Below are 14,161 nucleotides of genomic sequence, written 5' to 3'. Positions count from 1 at the left end.
TTGGCTACGCTTATGATCCGCTATGTGGCAGCTTGGTTGGGCTCCGGTTTATCGACGTAGACAGACAATGTACAGCTTATGTAGCTTGTTTATTAATCCTAATGAATACGCTCTTGTGGTCGGTGAAGTAGTGTGACTTCTTCAGTTTCCTCGGACGACGTTTCCGTCTATTTGCATTCTAACATTCGTGTTTGGTAAGCCTAGGCTCTGCAGAAGAGGACTCGCACTGGGAACTCGAGCAAGCTAGCCTAGGAGTTGTCCCACTTAGAAGTAGAAGCGGAACGCTTAGCTGCGTACCTCCCACGGCGTTTCTGAAATCGGGCGGCACGTTTTTCATCGGTTTCATGTGCACGTTGATCCTTCAACTTCTCAACCTGCCTCCTGGCCTTTTCTTTGGCTTTGTCCATGGCGAAATTGATCAACCGACCCGAAGCGCACCGACATATGCATGGATACACTCTCCAGACTCACCAACACAGCCCATCAGATCATATAGCTAACAAGCACCGTGAAATGCGCGAGCATGACCTCTGACGATTAGTACAGACATTATAAGCCGCATTCTTTACTTCCGTACTTATATCTAATAAAAACAGAGACAAGGAAGATGCTCTCATCAGACAGGCTTCTAAGGAAGCCCCCTAAACGCTCCCCAACCTCTCTACTCCTAAGCATGGGAGTTCACAACACCCTCAGCGAACTGGTGGAAGCCACCGCATCGGCCAACTGTAGGACGGCTCTCCACTACCCCAACTGGTCGCCACTTCTTTCCTATCTCCAACTTAAGCCGTTAGATGCCCCTCCAGTAGAACCTTATGCAGTTCCAAAGACACTCCGCGATCACCTCACTGTCCAGGCCACTTCCTAAAAACGTGCATCGCCTTCATAACCAGGCCAGACGGGAGGCGACAGCACGTGCCCAGTACACATAGCACATACGAACGAACCCTAGAAGGTTTACGTGGACGCCGCAGAATATCCATACCACTCAACGTATGCGATATGCGCGCTATCCAGCCGCTTCGAACACATCACATCAGACTCTATCATTGCCCGAACATCCTTAGAAACAGAAGAATCCGCTACAACCATCGCGATAGTCCCTTCCACTCACGGTGCAAAAATACTGAGGTGTTGAAACCAAGGTATATATACACTGCGCTCGCGAGAGCGTCCAGATTATTGGTGAATTACAATCGCAGGGCTGGAGCACTTCCATAGCAATGTTTTCTGCTCTTTTCGGAGTAATTGCCTTCCAACCGCAGATCTGGAACACGGATCGCGTCTTCCAAACGCAGATGGGGAGCAATCGTCGAACCAAGGTCGCTGCGTGAGCAGTCAAAAGTGCTCCGCCGAAATAGGCGGAACCAGCCGGAAGTTTGCGTGACGTACTCCTTCAGGGGCGCTCTTCATTTCCGCTCGCTTGTCGTCTCGGCCGAGCCGGCTCCACCCTATGTGTTTTTAGAGCGCAGCTTGGCGTCCGTTCCTGGGTTTCGCGTCGGCGTCGGCCTCGTAACCAGCTCCGCCCCCCTTTCATCCCCCCAGAGCTAGCAGCGACCGACTGATACCGCTGGATGCCGCTGACGCGCTAGAGAGTCAAGATAACGTGACTGCATAGAACACCGTCGCCGCCATGCAGAAAGAGGAGGGGAGGGTTCCCCCCGCATCGGCGGCGTTGTCCCTGAAACCAACTATGCAGCTGGGGTGTTGACTCACTATCGGCGTCAGCAGCATCAGTCAGTCGCTGCTATCTCTTCCCTCCTCCCTTTATCGCGTTGTCCGCTTGCTGCGCGCGCTCCTGCCCCCATCGTTTGCCGCTGGGTGTACACGCCGCCCCCCTCCCCCCTCTTCCTTCGAGTCTCCGGTTGTCAAAGCGCCGGCTCGAACTTAATTCCTTTCTTCGCTCTTCCTCCAATGCAACCCCTCTGCGGTGGCAATCAGAGAGCCAGATCGGTGGCGGCGGATCTGTATATGTGCACCGCCCGAGCCGAAATGGCCGCTGCCGTTCGCCACTGCGAAATTATCTGCCAGTTCTTTCTGAGCCATGAGCGAGACGACCGGTGGAAGTCCTCCGTCTGCTGCTGCTAAACTAGCTGCCAGAGCAGAGGCCCAGCGCCGTCGCCGCCAGAATCCAGACCAGTAAGCGAGGCTGAAGCAGAAGCTCATCGCCGCCGTCGAGAAGACCCTGCCGTTCGCACCGCCGAAGCGGAGGCTCATCGCCACCGTCGAGAGCAACCAGGTGTAAGCGAGGCTGAAGCAGAAGCTCATCGCCGCCTCCGAGAAGGGAGTCTTTGGTAAAGGAATACGTGTGAAAAATAAAAAAAAAATTCTGTGATAGCGCATACATGTGTTGCTCGATTTCTTTGCCTCAATCTATCGAAAAGGTGAAACAGCTTATTTGCTGCGCTCAAATTTCGCATTAGGAAGTAACGTAATCGTCGGTAATTTTTTTTTAGCAGACGATCTTTACTTGCCGCCGCTTTCGCACCAAATTCTTGTCGCGAACTATAGTGCCCTCTCTTGGAGACAGCGGGTTGGAGAGCAGCCTTATTTCAAAGAGCGACAGCAAGACTGTCTGTATGTGCTTCAATTTCGTAAACTCCAAGCCATTCAATTACTGGTATGCTTTGGGCGGCTGAAAACGATGCACCGCGACTGTTTTATTCGAAAACCTGCCGAGGAACTCTTACCGGGGGCGCCCGCGTTTGACTGTGCAACCATGAATGAAATGACAGCGTAGATTGTTGATGTCAACCTCTCAGAAACCAGCGGGATCAACTTAGATACGTTACAGGTTTGAAAATAGACGATGCGGCCCGTACATGAAGCGCAGAAAAGCGTAAGGAAAGATGGGTTTTTGCTCCGGCAGCTCGCGAACGCCACCTACTTGCTCCGGCCGGAGCATGAGTGTTCGAAACTCAGAGTCGAAACGCATGCTCTCCGCCGGATTCCGGCGCTCTGTCGCTAAGCTGTTTCCACCTTGCGAATGTGCTGCAAACATGAAAGCTAATCTGCACAGGAGACCAGATAAGCAGGGTGCGCTCGCAATTGACCAATTTTGCTGCGATCGATGAAGTTGTACAGAGAAAAGGCAATTCGTCGAATTGAATTTGGGTATAATTAAAACTTGCAGGGCGGTTTAAAAACCCAGCAAAAGTGCGAATGACATCAGGTATCATAAATTTCTTTTGCGGCTCATCCTTTACAGTGCGAAGTGGTTGAGTCGATGTGCTTAGAATTTTTCGTATAGCCTAATTATTGGCGAAGAAAAATCTTTCTGCTGCTAATGCAAACTAGAAAATTCAAATTTTTCGCCTTTAACTCAACTTAGTGCGGATTTTATGCATGCGAAAAGCTGCAGAAGTGAACCCGTTTGTATATTATACGGCATTAAATATATCACCGACCACGAGACGTGTCTAGACCAACCCCATTATTTCAGTCATAATAGCGATACACGTATGGCCTTGTAGATCCAAAAAGTGTAATTTCAACTTCAGTTGTCATCACTATGCAAACACCGAACAACGAAAAAAGCGTCGTTGTTATTAAATAACAACGACGCTTTTTTCTTATCCTTTCTACCAGATTCGTTGCCATACATCACTCATTGTATTCACAGTCTTGCTCGGGAACCAGTTTTCACATTAACGATGCACCACTGCACTGAAATCAGGTCCGGCTACAGGAAGACTTCCCCAAGGTGTTAGGGAAGGAGAGCCTTGAACCATCAAGACAAGTTCATCTGATGGAGGAAACGGAAAAGGTTGCTATCCGGTCTAAAAAGGTTCAGCGGTGCCATGCAGTCGCCACTCCGCGCACTGTATAAAAATCGACGAGAAAATGCAGGTACCGTCATCCTTCTAGAGGAACGTCACTACCTGAAGTCGTCAGAACTCTGCAAAACAATTCCGAGTTCAGCTATACAGAACACTAAGAGACTACCCAGAGCGTGTAAGGAATGTGGCTGCCGGTGCTTCTGAAGCGAATAAATTGACAGGTATAGGTGACGGTATCGACTGACTCGTGCGTACTGCGGATGCGGGGCCAATAGCAAAGCCTACGGTTATGACGATAGAATAGGTGATTCCGCAGCGTGGTGCTACCGTACCCTGGCTTAAAAGGAATGAGGACTCCTCGTGATGGCCTAATAAACTTTCGAAGAAAGCGAGAGCAGCGCTGAACAAGCATTTTTACCCCGTGAAAATCCGGTCCAAGAAGCAGAATTTCGACAATGGGTAGGGGGTGAAAAACGAGGCAGGCAAATCAGTTTCTGAAAGTATTCATTGCGGGCATAAACACATGAATGTAAACTAAGGACAACTGCTTCATAAAGAAGTAGCTGGCAGGCTACAGTCAGCAAGTATCTACAGCTAACAAGGCTCCTGCCCCTCAAAGGAAAGCCACATCAAGAGAAACCTGACAGGGATGGCAATAATCGAAAATTTGAGGTATGTGGATTGTGAACGACTAACTAGTGATACTGGATGTTCCTTCAGAATGCAGTATTAAAGGCTTAGCGGTAGAGATTTTAATGTTGTTCACCTCCGAACATAATGGCCTGAAGTTTAACAGAGAATCCTCTCACTCCAACTGCATCCACTTCTTGGATCGACTGATAGCCTTGCCGAGTTTCTTTGCATGCAGCCTGGGCTATAAGTATAACCCATGCACAAAGAAAAGTCTTTCGTGTGAAATGGCCACCCAAAAATGTAAAAAAAGAAAATTCATAGAACCGTAGCAGCAATGTTTCGAGCAGCAATCGGCGAAAAGAGCGCCCAAGTCCTAAAAACAGCGTCGGAAACATGATCGCCTCCCTCGCGAAAGCGGGTTATCCCAACGACATCCTCAGCAGTTCCAGAATAGATCTTCTACATGAGGTAAATGGAGGCAACAAAGAAAGCTTCAAGCCTCTCGGTCCCTAGACAGCGATAGATCATTGCATATATCAATAAAAAAGTTTGCAAAACTTGAAGAAGTTAGACCACAGATATGACTTCACGATACTTTTCTCCGCCTCAGTAGGCTGTCTAGTATCTGGACTGTTCTGTTCCGGTATCGACAGTTAATTGTAAATAAGCATGGGAAAACGGTACGTAAAATTCACCACCAATGTCGTACTTCACTTCACTGTTGTACCTTTCACTGCATGTATCAGACAAACGGGAAAATTTTAATTTAAAATAACTGTCTATATACCAACTCGCCAACGTTCTACTTTACGTTATAAACAGACTTCGTGGACATAAGAAAACAAACACGTCCAATAGTGTACTGTGAATAAAAAATGCAAATCTTCGTTTAGATATACCACAATTTTAGCACGTGCAAAAATTAAAGGGCAGGAAGAAGAAATAATATTAAGAACACTGGGCGACAAGCGCATTAGCACTGATTCCCTTTTATTGCTGAAGAGATAACTTTCTTAGGCCGACAATGGGCATATGCGAATTTGCTGTACGTCTTGTTTGCGTCACCCCGAAAAATTCGTTGCTATTTTTTTGGTTGGCCTCACCTTTGTTTCGAGTATCTATCTCTACCTTGCTCCGCCTTTCTAACCTTTTGACTGGCAATTTTTCTTTTTTTTTTGTTTTGTGAACTCTTTTGTCATTTGCTTTTCTTGATATGGCTTTTTCTAAGTACATCTTATGCGTTGGCTGAATGTCTAGTGATCGCGCTTTTTTATTAGTTCCTTGAAACTGCTCTTGCTTATATACTTTTTAATGTCCCTAGTTTCATTTTTCAACAAAAAAATCTTCAATCCTCTTTGTTTGTTGAACTGGGGCTTGTATTAGCGTTATATAGACGCGATGATAACGTGGCTGCACACGTCACGGAGAAATAATGATATGAATTTCGCTTTTTGATCTTTTTTATTACCATCAGTGATATAAATGCAGCGGCCTTCTTTGAAAGTTGCGTTTTCTTCATGTTTTATGTGCTCGTTGTGTCCTGTCTTCTTTGCGCCAGTGCATACTTATTTTGGTGCTAGCATTTGCATTGCTGATGTAGTCACCGAATAACGTGATGTAACCGCTGCAGTGCACAGCACCAGTACGGGGCGATGACGATAACTTGATGTAGGATGTGATGTGGGATGTGATGTGTTTCGAGCGAAGAAATAGCTGCGTGAAAGAAGAAAATCAAAGTAGCCGAATGTACAACGTACGAAGCGTTATTTGGCAGATTCGGACGACGTAGAAAGTGTTGGCGAAGCCAAAAGAAATTTAAGACCTTAACAGGGATATTGTCAGTATGAGTTTTTCTGCACTCCGACAAAGTGATGAGAGGCCTCAACGTTTTCACCGTTCTAATCCGTCATTGCCATTTTAAATACTTGCAAGAAACTACTTCCCACACTTTCTCTAAAACCACTGTCCCTTCAAATCATTGAACCTCGCCTTAAGTTGCAGACGATATTCGAAAACAAGTGAACTATAGTTTTTTATACTTTAGTTTCACACTTTTTACATTGAAAGAAACGCCGTGAAGAAGAAAAATCCCAGGTGATTACGCTAAAGCGGTACCATATTAATGTGCAACAAATTCTGTTTTTTGAGAAAGAAATGTCGCTGTGACCATGGTCAAGGAAGCGGCCAAGTCTCTGTAGTACGGTGGCGCGGTGTTACTAATAAAGGAAACGTAGAGAGGGAGTGCAAGAATTTTCATAATGTCTGAATTTTTGTTTCTCAACTTTGCTTGTCATAGGTGGGCGTCTTCGTTCAAGAGCGCAACTCCGGCTATAATTTCCCACGCGCAGCCCACCAGCAAATGGACGAGGTCACATCTGGGGCATTCAGCGGGCTATATTCTTCATGTGGCCTACCTAAGTGCGGATCTCACCACTAAATTGGCCATAGAGAAATTAGACCGTACAATAGTTTTCATCATATTCGGAGGAGGTAAAATTTCTTGAGCCCAGAAGGCCAAATTTCCGTAGTGCGGACCTACAATTTCTGGAATACATGCCTTTTCTGTAAGGGAAAAGGGAGCGGAGAATTCGCCTCGTCAAGATTTGTTCCCAGGTGTTCCCTTTTCGGATCTCGGATTACTAGAATTCCGTACCCAGATGAATGAAAATCGGTGACCGTATGGCAGGATATCGGTACCCAAAAATTGGCTCTCTGTTTTGACTCGACGTCACGTCATGGTCCCTGCGAAGGAAGCGTGAAGCCCTTCATGCCTGAAAATTAGGGCACTTAAGTTCCGTCTCAATGTAGACGCGATAGGGCCTTTCCGGCACCATTTTATACTTGAGTAGTTTTGGCATTGAGATACTGGCACCGAGGTTGGCGAAGGTTGAACGTCTTTAGGTGGTTTCGTGTTTTGTGAAAGGAAGGCGAAGCACCAGTCTCACTTATTTGTGGACATCTGCACTTACACGCAACACAATTCGGGGTACATGAGTCGTCAGTTCGAATCCTTATCGCGAATTATTCTTCAACTGACTAGCAGAAATACGATTAATTTGAAGCGAAATATAGCATTACCATGAACGCCTAGCAACGAAAAGTTGCACCACAGTTTTTATGCTATGTTGTTTTTAGATACAGGTTTCTCAAATCTAGGTTACGGCGATTCAATCGTGATGATTTTTCTACCGAATAAGCTGTATGCGATTTGCGTGAATTGAAATGACTGCTTATGAACCCGTTATAAAAATTAGCTTTCGAAATCTCTTGGTCGAAATTAAGTTTCACAAATTGTGACCAAAGTAATAAAGTAATTACTTATTAGGCACATTTTTTAAACTAAACTGAGTGCCACGTAGAAGCAAATAGTATTTTAATGCTTTCAACTAGATATAGCTTATTACTTTTGAAGCCGTTTCCTGAAACATCGCGGGTCTTTAGATAGGCGAGATCATGAAAACCTGACTACATAATTCTGAGAGCCACCACAAGTTTCTCATAACTGGCTGTGAGAGCAATAGGGAGAAGTAAATGAACAGCCATGCACGAGACTATGTCACCAGAATCAAAGAAGAGTCATCATCAATGTCGGCTGTGGGCGGCCATTGCAAAGCCTACCGATTCACGCCTGAATCGCAATTCGTTCTTGTAGAAAAAGCTTGCGTGTGCCAGGCTTCACTGGGCGGAAGGCCCTCTCTACAGAACGCAGCAGTTGACGGCCTCTGTCAACAGGCGGTCTATGGCATCGTTCACAAATCCCGGGGGTCTTCTTCAAAGGACGAGGTCATGGCGTCTTCCTTTTCCGAGCCGGTTCCGGAGGGTTCCCCACTCCAACCACAGAAGCAACCTGCATCAGCGCTACACCTCAAGATATGTGCCACACTTGCTGGGTTGCAGACGACGTGTCATGAAGGGAGCGCTGGATGGTCTCTCCATCTCTCGCTCTCCGGCAACATCGTCTACCACAGTCTAAGAGGCTGCCGCTTCCAAAACCGGCGAGCATATATGGCTTCAGTACTATTGGTAGCTATACAACGCAAGCCGGCGCATATCATCATGTTCCGTGCACCCTCATCGTGCTAGAAATATGTAGTCACCTCTTCATGGACGCTCGTGAATCCTTGTCGTGCCCATGCAGCTTACGGTATGAACAGAGGCGGCCCTGACTGAGGCGAAGGAGCCGACTGCATTCCAAGGAAAGGATGGTGGTGGCTGTATGATAGACGATTTCATCGCATCAAAAGCGTCGGCGAGTGTTGAATTGACCGACGCATAAACGTTGTCCTTGTGGGCTGCTAAATAAATGAGGATTGTTTACTTGAAGCAAACAGTCATAGCTTTTTGTTGTAGCCGCGGTGAGCGAAGCGGAGGCAGAGCGACTAAGCAACATGCTTATTCGGCATGTTGGGCCGTAAAGAACAAGACTTGTTTCAGCGATGTGCTCGCTCGCCTTTTTAAACAGAGAGCAGCGCCCCCACGCGACACAGATTCCAGACGACAGAATATTCTGCAGTTCTAGTGCATTTCAGAATTTCAACCGCAGCCAACGGCACTTAATCAACAACTGAAAAGAAATGCGCATAACCCGAGACATCGTTGCGATTCGCTAGTTGTAACCGTGAAAAACCGTCAGCATTTCGAACACCTTGACCCTTGTGGTAAACCCACCGATAATCGTACGCTGCGAGCTTTAGTGAAGCCCAGCGTTGCATGCGAGCTGCTGTCATCACTGGTACAGGTTTACCATGAGCGAGCAAGCCTACCAATGGCTGATGGTCAGAGTAAATCTCAAAGCGATGCCCGAACAGATATTTGTGGAACTTTTTCAGCTAAAAAACAACCGCAAGGGCCTCTTTTTCAATATGAGCATAACCATGCTCTGCGTTATTTAAAGTTCTGGAAGCATAGGCATTTGGCCTTTCGTCGCTTCTGACTTTATGAAAAAGAATGACTCCTACGCCGTAAGCCGAAGCGTCGCACACTAGTCCTATCGGCTTTTTTGATCATAGTATGTCAGCACATTGCTTTGCGTGAACCAGCTCTTACTTTCTTGAAATGCTTGCTCAGCTTCCCGTGACCACTGAAATCCCTTTTCTTTGTTCACAACGTTGTACAGAGGCTTCAGCTTAACTGAAATGTTCGGCACAAACTTCCCGTAGAAGTTAATCAGACCCAAGTACGCTCGCAACTGTGCAGCATCCGTTGGCCTTGGTGCCTTTTATGTAGCTTTCACCTTTTCATTCGATAGCCGTACGCCCTTGTCGTCAAGATGGTGGCCTAGGTAAGAAGCAGACGTTTTAAAGAATTTGCCCTTTTCCCTTTGCAATCACATGCCTCTCTCCGGAAAACGTGCCAACACACTTTTTACTCTCTGAAAGCATTCGTCAAATGTTGAACCCGCGATAAGTACATCATCCAAGTAGCAGCTTACCCGCCCAAGCCCTTTTAACACATCATCCCCGACAGACTGGAAAATAGCAGGTGCACTTGTGATGCCATAGGGCAAACGCGTGTACTTGAATAGCCTCAGGTGTGTATTGACAACCACAATTGATTGTGCCTCTGGATGCAGTTCAAGTTGCTGGTATGCCATAGACAAATCAAGCACTGTGAAATACTTGCATCCTGACAACTTTGCAAAGAAATCTATCATAGGAAGAGCATAATCGTCAATGCGTAGGTGCGGATTCAATGTAACCTTGAAGTCACCACACTCTGACTTTGTTGTTCGCTTTATGTACAGCAACTAGAGGCGTTACCCAGTCGCTTTTCTGTGCTGGTACTAACACTCCACTGTTTACAAGAGACTGCAGTTCAAGTGACACGGTATCCCTCAAAGAAAATGGCACCTGTCGCGGATTGGAAAATGCGGGGTTGCTCTCCCCTCCTACAAAGCCAGTCTGACTGGACGGCTGTTAATAAGCCACAGAGTGGGCTAGAACACTTACACGTACTTCTCAAGTAGCGCCGCAGCTTTGTCTAAACACACACCGTACACGCTTGGCCAGTCTAGCTTAAGAGCCTTCCAGTCACGACCTAGCAAGACAGTGTAGCTATTGTTGTGGGTTTTAACAACAATGAGCAGAAGTTGCTTGTACCGACCATTATGTTCGATTGGAATCATCAACTTCCCCAATGACTGTTAACGCCGACCCACCGTATATCCTCAGCTTTATGTGGCAAGGCTCTTTAGGTAGACTGGACTAGAGTTTCCTGTATAGCGTTTCTGGCACAATGGAAACGGACGCATTCGTGTCTATTTGCATGTTAGTATTCTTCTTGGCTATGGTAAGACAGACTCGATAACTCCCTGGGCGTTCCTCACAAGAATAGACAGTTAAAATCCGCGTCCCCTTCATCTAATGTATTTGCCGAGTCTCTAGACTTGAAAGTGCACATTTTCACCAAGTGTCCGTAACGCTTGCAGACGCGACAGCGATACTTGCGAAATTTGCAGCTGGACCCTTCATGCGCTGAGCCACGCCGGAAACAGTCCGGCGCTTTAGACACTCGGTCCCTTCCTGCACTGGATGAAGTTCCATGTTGCTGTGGCCGTTTCCCACCGCCTGTGTTATTATGCACGGCGTTCACTGCACGTTGCGCCCTGGTTGGTTGGAATTCCAGACTTTCCTTTCGTGCCAGCTCGATGCTTTTCGCGATGTCGCAGGCATCTGAAAACGTTAACTTGCTTCTTTTGATCAGCTCGGCTTGCGTTGCGCTGTCGCAAAGGCCCACTACAAAGCGATCTCGAAGAGCCTCGTCTAGAAATTCCCCGAATTCGCAGGAAGCTGCCAAACGCCTCAACTTCCCTGTATAAGCTGCTATAGACTCTCCGCCGTGCTGGCACCGCCGACTAAATTTGAATCGTTCTGCGATGACCGTAGGCTTCGGTGTGAAATGACTTCGCACCACTTCTACCAGTTCCGCTGAAGTCTTGTCCTCTGGCTTTTGAGGCTCTAGTAAAGTCTTCAGCGTCTTATAAGCCTTCTTGCCTATCGCCATTATAAACATCGAGACCTTGAGATCGTCGCTCATCGGGGAGGCCTTCAAAAAGTGCTCGAATCTTTCCACGTAGGATCCAAAGTTCTCGTCTCCGTCCTCGACGAGCTGGTCGAATCTTCCAAGCGTTGCCATCCCTAAGCCTCGCCAGAGAAGCCTCCGCGAACGCTACGATGCGGTTACACAGACCGGCAGCGTCCCTTCGCGAATACTGTGATGAGTTTCAAGCAGTCAGGCAGATTCCCGTCCTTTTTGCGCAGTCCGGCAGCATTCCGTCTTCGTCGCCAGTTATGGCTGTAGCCGCGGTGAGCGAAGCGGAGGCAGAGCGACTAAGCAACTTGTTTATTCGGCATGTTGGGCCATACAGAACAAGACTAGCTTGAGCGATGTGTTAGCTCGCCCTTTTAAACAGAGAGTAGCGCCCCCGCGTGACACAGATTCCAGACGCTCACACTGCAATCACATGACACTTCACTTTCAGTACTGAAAAATGTGGCCATTCTGTATTCGTGTTTTTGGGCCGCACTGTACAAATTTGCAAAGTGTACTGAGAAGCGTCAGCACATATTTGCGCAAAATGAACCTATGATGCCATGAACATTTCAAGGAGCCTCACGATGGGGGGGGGGGGAGGGGGGTTGGGGGGAGGGGGGCTCAACAGCGTTGCGCGAAAAATATTCTACACGCGGAATAAATGAAACAATGGCAGGCATGGCATCACGGTGTTGAGAACAAGTCATGTCATACCACCTTTCACGTTGAAGGGGTGTGGTCGTCTTGAAGAGGTCATAGACCAGCATTTGCCTCTTGGCTGAAAATGAGCACTTGCCTGTAACACTTGGTCCCTTCGAACCGAGAAGAGAAGGCAGTCGTATGTCCTGTTCACGTAAGGTTTTGCGGAAGACACTTTGGTGTAGAAAACTGCGGCAGGAATTTAAAGCTCGTTCAAGATATTAGCTGATACTTTGTACTTATATATGTTGTGGTGATTGCTACATTGACAGCACGCAATTACCCCGAAAACAACTTTTGCGGCCCAACATTGAGATTCTTTTGCAATCAGTATAAAAGCAAGTGACGCACTTTCGCCTGTTGCAGAGTGCAATCATGAAATCATCCCCATGGCTGTAATGACGATCTCACGCTTCCATCGTCATTACTACAGCTCCAGCATTAATATTTGCGTCCTCATGTTGGAATGTTTTTTTGCGTGCTCACATCAACGGATGACACTAATTTCAGTGCGTTTTACATGTACGCCTCCTTTTCAAACCAGTGACCAAGCAGTGTTGTGTACTCAACGCCTAGTGGATATGTACTACTGTCCTCAATGTAAGCTGGCAGAAAAATGCATCCAGGTGTGGTAGGAAGCCTCTTTACCACTTAGAGGAGAAAACTGTGGTATTTTTCAAGTTTGCACATAGAGCTAGGTGTTTTAGCCTGTAACCAGCGTGAGAGCTCACCATATAGAGTGAAAGAAATTCTTGTAGGCGGGAGGCAACATGGGAACGCTAGAAGACCTTAAATCAACAGATGCGCACAAACCTCTCAAACTAAAACGCTTGTGTTTTTGGAACAGCGGCTAGGCAATGACTACCCATGGGTTTTCGGCAACGTTAATACTTTGTCGGATCGTTCATGCCATGTACATAAACGAGCCACAATAACAGGCACGTGGACCGGCAGGGAAACTGTAACGGCCTCTCAACAAAACGAAATAAAACAAGCATCCTAGAGGCTTCGTTTCCCTTTGTTAAGCAAATATATGCCTGCAAAAGACTCCATTGTGGCAAGGGACAAAAGTAGTTGTACCCTTCATTTCTGTTTCGTTTTTTTCTCCTTTTAATGCGAAAATATTAAGAAGCTGTTTTAGTGAGGCCAAAACCGTGGACGCAAACTGGGGACGCAAAAAAGCGCCAGCACCACCACCTTTGCAGGTGTACTAATGAACATGTTACTAATAGTTCGATGTGCGTGGCTTCTCGCTTCACGCGCAGAGGATTCTCATGGGCCCTCCGTCGGTCCTGACTGTCACAAGCAGCTCTCGGCAGAGGCATATCGTCAACTTACGCGGGACAGCGCCGTGTGTGTTAGCGCACTCGGTCCGGAGGCCTCATTTGTTGTCTCGGCTATCCCTCCAACACCACCTGTCATGCAGATTATAAACGCATTGCGGCAAACACGTTCGTTACATCCGGTGGGCTTAATTCGTTGTATTCGAATTTAGCGAGAGCAGAACCCGTGGTGACGTTACATCTTAATCCTTATTGTGGTGCGTCACCTGAAGATGTTGATTGCTGGCTCATATGGTGTGATGATGTCATAGCGCAACCATAGTTGTCATTATGTCATGACGTCGTAGTCATGGTGGTGAGCCACTTCGACTTCTATGGGGTGTGAGGATGTCACAGCGTCCTGTTGACCTTATGCTCACTTGTGAATGACGTAATACTTATGTTGGCTTGTCACTTTGACCACCATGATGGACACAATGGTCACGACCTTAGCATAACACTAGACTACTATGCTGCGACAAATGATCCCCTACTCGGTCTCCATCTTGTATCTAGGACAGAGACAAAATGTACGAACGTAAGTAGTAAAAGCCACAGCTCGAAATTTCTAGGAGGTATTTAAGACCTCTTAAGAGCGATAAGATGCATTTCGGACTAGTTCTACTGCAGTGTTTATTTGACATAACCCCGCCGATGAGACACGGCAGCAGAAGAGCTTTTTCAATGCCGGATTCA

The sequence above is a fragment of the Amblyomma maculatum genome, chromosome 1 (genome assembly GCF_055883805.1).
Source record: "Amblyomma maculatum isolate TAMU_Amacu chromosome 1, ASM5588380v1, whole genome shotgun sequence".
NCBI classification, from domain to species: domain Eukaryota; kingdom Metazoa; phylum Arthropoda; class Arachnida; order Ixodida; family Ixodidae; genus Amblyomma; species Amblyomma maculatum.
This window is presented reverse-complemented; position numbering follows the sequence as displayed.